Genomic DNA, 5,914 nt, shown 5'->3' with positions numbered 1-5,914 from the left:
AAAGAAAGAAAGAAAGAAAAAGAAAGAAAGAAAGAAAGAAAGAAAGAAAGAAGAAAGAAAGAAAGAAAGAAAGAAAGAGAAAGAAAGAAAAATGGAAGGAATGAATAAGACCTAGTATTTGCTAGCACAACAGGATGACTGATATGCTTTAATTCTCTGTCCCCACCCAAATCTCATGTTGAAATGTGATCCCCAGTGCTAGAACTGGGACATGGTGGGAGGTGATTGGATCATGGGGGTACTTTCTCATGGTTTAACACCATCCCTTCTTAGTGCTGTTGTTGTGGTACTGAGTTCTCATGAGATCTAATTATTTAAAAGTATGTGGCACCTACCCCTCTCTCTTGCTTCTATTCCAACCATGTGATGTGTTTGCTCTGCCTTCACTTTCTGCCATGATTGTAAGTTTCCTGAGGACTCCCCAGAAGCTGAGCAAAGGCCTGCAAAACCATGAGCCAATCAAAGCTCTTTTCTTTAAATACTACTGTCATCTCAGATATTTCTTTATAGTAGTGCAAAATGGACTAATACAGAAAATTGCCACCAGGAGTGGGGCATTGCTATAAAGATAACAGAAAATGTAGAAGTGACTTTGGAACTGTGTAACAGGCAGAGGTTGAAAGAATGTGGTGGGCTCAGAAGATAGAAAGATGAGGGAAAATTTGGAACTTCCTACAGAGAAAAGTCACAGGCACTCAATGCCAGCCCTTGAGAGCAACTGTGGGGCCTGTACCCTGGAAAGCCACAGAGGCAGAGTATCTCAAGACTTTGAGAGCCACCCTCTTGCACCTGTATACCTTGAATGTGGGACACAGAGTTAAAAGGAGATTATTTTGCAGTTTCAAGAGTTAATAACTGCCCTGCTGGGTTTTGGACTTGCATAGGCCCTATAGCTCCTTTCTTATGGCCCATTTCTCCCTTTTGGAATGGCAATGTTTACCCAATGCCATACCCCAATTGTATTTTGAGAACAAGTAACTTGTTTTTCATTTAACAGGCTCGGAGGTGAAAGGGAATTGCCTTGTCTCAGATGACTTTGGACTTTTGTTTTAAGGCCAGAATAAGTTAAGACTTTGGGAGACTGTTGGGAAGGCATGACTGTATTTTGGAATAAAAGAAGGACATGAGATTGGAGCCAGGGGCAGAATGGGGTTTTATGTCCCCACTAAATCTCAAGTTGAATTCTAATACCCAGTGTCAGAGTGGGGTGTGGCGGGGTGGTGGAGGTGATTGCATCACAGTGGTGGAGTTCTCATGAATGGATTAGTACCATCCCCGTGGTGCTGTTCTCAAGATAGTGAGTGAGTTATCATGAGATCTAGTTGTTTAAAAGTATGCTTCTGCTTTGTCTTCCACCATGAGTAAAAGCTTCCTGAGGCCTTCTCAGAAGCAGATGCTGCCGTGCTTTCTGTATATCATGTGGAACAATAAAGCTCTTTATTGTTCCTGTGAACAATTAAATTGTTCCAAAAGATATGCAGGAAGCTTCTGCTTTGCTTTCTACCATGAATAAAAGCTTCCTAAGGCCTCCTCTGAAGCAGACTCTAACATGTTTCCTGTATATACTCTAAGTCAATTAAACCTCTTTTCTTTTTTTTTTTTTTGAGAGGGAGTCTAGCTCTGTCACTCCGGTTGGAGTGCAGTGACATGATCTTGGCTCACTGAAATCTCTACCTTTCAGGTTCAAGCAATTATCCTGCCTCAGCCTCCAGAGTAGCTGGGATTACAGGCGTGCACCACCACACTTGGCTAATTTTTGTGTTTTTAGTAGAGAATGGTTTTCAACATGTTGACCAGGCTGGTCTTGAACTCCTGACCTTATGCAATCTGCCCACCTGAGCCTTCCAAATTGGTGGGATTATAGGCATGAGCCACCGCATCCAGCTCCTCTTTTCTTTATAAATTATCCAGTTGCCAGTATTTCTTTATAACAGTGAGAGAAAGGAATAATAAAGTGACTATAGTCAAAAATAATTTAATTGTACATTTTAAAACAATTAGAAGAATATAATTGGATTGGGCCAGGCATAGTGGCTCACGCTTGTAATCCCAGCACTTTGGGAGGCCAAGACAGGTGGAAGACTTGAGGTCAGGAGATCGGGACCAGCCTGGCCAACATGGTGAAACCCTGTCTCTACTAATAATACAGAAATTAACCAGGCATGATGGCATTTGCCTGTAATCCAGCTACTTGGGAGGCTGAGGCAGGAGAATCACTGGAACCTGGGAGGTGAAGTTTGCAGTTAGCCGAGATGGCACCACTGTACTCCAGCCTGAGTGACAAAGCAAGACTTGGTTTCAAAAGGAAAAAAACAAAGAATATAATTAGATTATTTGTTACACAAATGTTAAATTCTTGTGGTGATTAACACCCCATTTACCCTGATGTGAATATTGTACATTGCATGCGTATAACAAAATCTCTCATGTAACCATAAATATGTACCCTTACTATGTCCTCACAAAAATTAAAAATTAGAAAAAAAAATACTTGTAGGAGAAAGAACATGAGTTCAGAAGAAGGTGGCTTTCAGTTTTAGGGGTTGGGGTAGTTTAGCTAACAATCCATCATTGGAAAGCAAGTTATGATGTCTAGCATGCATTGCTTGATGCAGACCTCTAACTCTGTTAGAGAAATTTTGAAGGGTTATTAGACTTTAATTCCTTCATCTTACAGATAAAGAAAGTAAAGACTTTGACATTTTCTTTAGCTGTAAATTTTGTTAGTCTGTTTACTCAGTAAGTGTTCAGTAAATACATGTGCAAAGAAATAAGGATAAGGGTAGAGGGATCAGATGAATGATGGAACAAAAGAAATACTGTAATAATTTGTTGTCAAACCTGGCTGGAGGAATTACTGAAGTTAATTAAATACCTTTCTAATGAAGTACTGCACTGTCTCAAGAATTCACAAGACTGAACATGATTGATAGTTTTCTAGGTTGATTGGGAGGCATTGTATTCTTGTATAATCCTTCAGGATCTTTGAGAACATTAGTCAGCTCTATACTTTAGGGGCTCCAAAGGGTCATTTGTAGAGGTTTATGCTAGATAGAATGTGAGAATATGAGTAAACTATAAACTACACCACCAACCTCCAGGAGCTTACCAACTAAGTCAAGGGGACTCAACAGACCCATTTGTTCAGGGTGTGTAATCTGTGGATTCCAGATCTGATGCCAATGGTGTGGATTCATTGTTTGAGTAAAAAGATGTATGTATTCTAAGTCACTTTTAGTTGCTTACCTGGTGACATACATTAGATGGTACTAAATGGATGAGTAAGCATGGCCTGGGACTTTGGAATAGAATGCCCTCTTTGCAGAACTAAGTAGCCCATTCATAGTGAACAAAACTGTATTCCTGACCTCTCAACCACTATACTCTATCCGCTTAGTCTTCCACTTTTTTTGACCGTGTATGCTCTCATGGTTTTTAGCATGCAACACTGTTGTATGTGTATTTATTTATAAATTGTATTGTTCTATTGTTTTACTAATATTTAATATTTGTACAAAATTGATATTTAAAAGGATAAGATAAAAATAAATCAAATAGATATCTATTGGCTCCTTCCTGCAGAAAATGGGGTGGGGAAAATGCATATGTAAATTATTTCTAGCTGTCTCTGATGTTCATTATACCTCACTTTCAATCTCAGCCCCACCTGAGTATTCTGTTTCCTAACACTAAATTATACATTAAACCTTAAACAAAACATATTAAATAACAAGGGAAAAAAGATGGAAAATAACAAAATAGGTAGTATATACAAACACACTCATACACACACGCACCAACAACAGCAACAGCAAACAAAGAAGCAGCTATGTGCAGCTGCTCCGGTACTCATTTCTATAACCCATCACAAGGCTGTGGTTGCTATTTATAACCTCCTTCTTCTATTACACCTCCCATGTTTCCTTTCTCCCTTCTTCTATTACACCTCCCAGGACTTTAGCTGGCTAGGGTTCTTACCCAAAAAGTCTGAACCTTCAGTTCCTCTTTTCTTTATTGGTTGCTATAGTTTTCAGTTAATATTTAGTAATAGAAAAGGAGGTAGTAAGAGTCTTCACAGAATACCTCTTGAGTTCCAGAAATAGTCCTCCCCGTCCACAGTTTCTAGCATTAATTCCATTTCCTCTTGGTTATCAAGATCAGCTACCCAGCCAGAAGAACTCTCTCCTTCCTTGCCTGATAGCTTGATGTTAATGAGGAACTCAAAATGATCTGGTAGTTCCAAACTTCAGCTCCATGGAACCATTGTTGTAAGGATTTCTCTCTTGGGAACCAAGACCTCAGAATAGCAGGTCTTGTAGATACAGATTCAAAAATTCTTCAAATGGGTTATTTGATGTAGTAATGAGAGAAGTCGTTTTCACTTCAACCCATTTATTCCTGGACTCATGTATTCTGGCCATGGGAGAAACAGCACCCTGTATTGTTCCTTAGTTGAAAGAAATACACTAAATCCCATATGATAGCAGCATATATTATCAGGGTTTTATGTTTTTTGGTGCTATTGTCTATGGAAGTTGTAAATTTTCATTTCCATGTTATTTTTGAAGTACATAACAATACAACTGATTTTAGTATACTAACCTTGATCCTGTGACTTTGATAATTTCATTTATTAGTTCTAGTAGTTGTTTTATAAATCCCTTAGGAATTAGGAATTTCTATGTAAACAGTCATGTTATCTACAAAGAGAGAGCTTTACTTCTTCCTTCCTCATCGTTTTTTAAATTTCTTTTTAATTTTTTCCTTGGGGCAATAGCCAAAACCTCAAGTACACTGTTGAAGAGAAGTAATGAGAGTGAGTATCGTCTAAGGAGGGTGCACTGCATACTGCTTATCTGGTTCTGGTGTCCTAAATTCAGCGAAGAGGGCTGAGACTCAGACCTCTAAGGAGTGTGGAGTCCTGGCTGGCTGTTGCAGGTATGTCCTGAACCTGGATCTGGAAGCATTAAAAAAAAATGACAAATTGAATTCAACTCCTGCTACAAGGAAGAACTGCTGCTGCTAAGATGAAGCATTGCTAGAGGGATAGGCACAGAAAGAGGAAAAGAGGAAAAAGAAAAACTTTCTTCATCCTTAAATGTTCATTTTCCCTCTGGTGCTTGTATTTGGAAAAAAACAGAGGCTAATACAGAATCAGCTGGCAGAACAGAAATGCAGTTTGCAGAATTCCAGATGCAGCGTAACAACACTGAGGTGTTGATGGGTGGATTCGGAGCTGAGAGACAACAATTTAATAACAGCCATGCAAGAAGTATGCATATTGGACTTATCAGACCCAGGAATATGTTTTCTTGGCTCCCAGAGTGAGTCTTAGAAGTCATTAGAACTTTACCTCTGTTTTTGTTTTGTGCTTTGGTTCTGAGATTTGTTTGGGAAAGACTCATGCTCTCACACTTTTGCTGTGCTCTGAGATCTGTCTCCTACTGAGATGATGGAAGCTTACCTCTGTGGATTTAAGCTTTCTACCTACAGCCTCTTTCTTGTTTCACTTCTAGTCTAAACTCAGCCTATCTCAGCTTTTCTCCCTTATCATTTATTTATTTTTTTTTAAGACAGACTTTCTCTCTGTTGCCGAGCCTGGACTGCAATGGAGTGATCTCAGCTCACACAACCTCTACCTCTTGGGCTCTGATTCTCCTGCCTCAGCCTCCCAAGTAACTGGGATTACAGGTGCACCACCATGCTTGGCAATTTTGTACTTTTTTTTTTTTTTTTTTTTTAGCAGAGGCGGAGTTTTACCGTGTCGGCCAGGCTGGTCTCGAACTCCTGACCTCAGGTGGTCCACCTGACACGGCCTCCCAAAGAGTTGGGATTACAGGCGTGAACCACCATGCCCCACTAATTTTTGTATTTTTTTAGTAGAGATGGGGTTTCACCATGTTGGCCAGGCTGG

This window comes from Cebus imitator, unplaced genomic scaffold, assembly GCF_001604975.1.
Source record: "Cebus imitator isolate Cc_AM_T3 unplaced genomic scaffold, Cebus_imitator-1.0 Scaffold545, whole genome shotgun sequence".
NCBI classification, from domain to species: Eukaryota; Metazoa; Chordata; class Mammalia; order Primates; family Cebidae; genus Cebus; species Cebus imitator.
Note: the sequence above shows the minus strand (reverse complement) of the source record.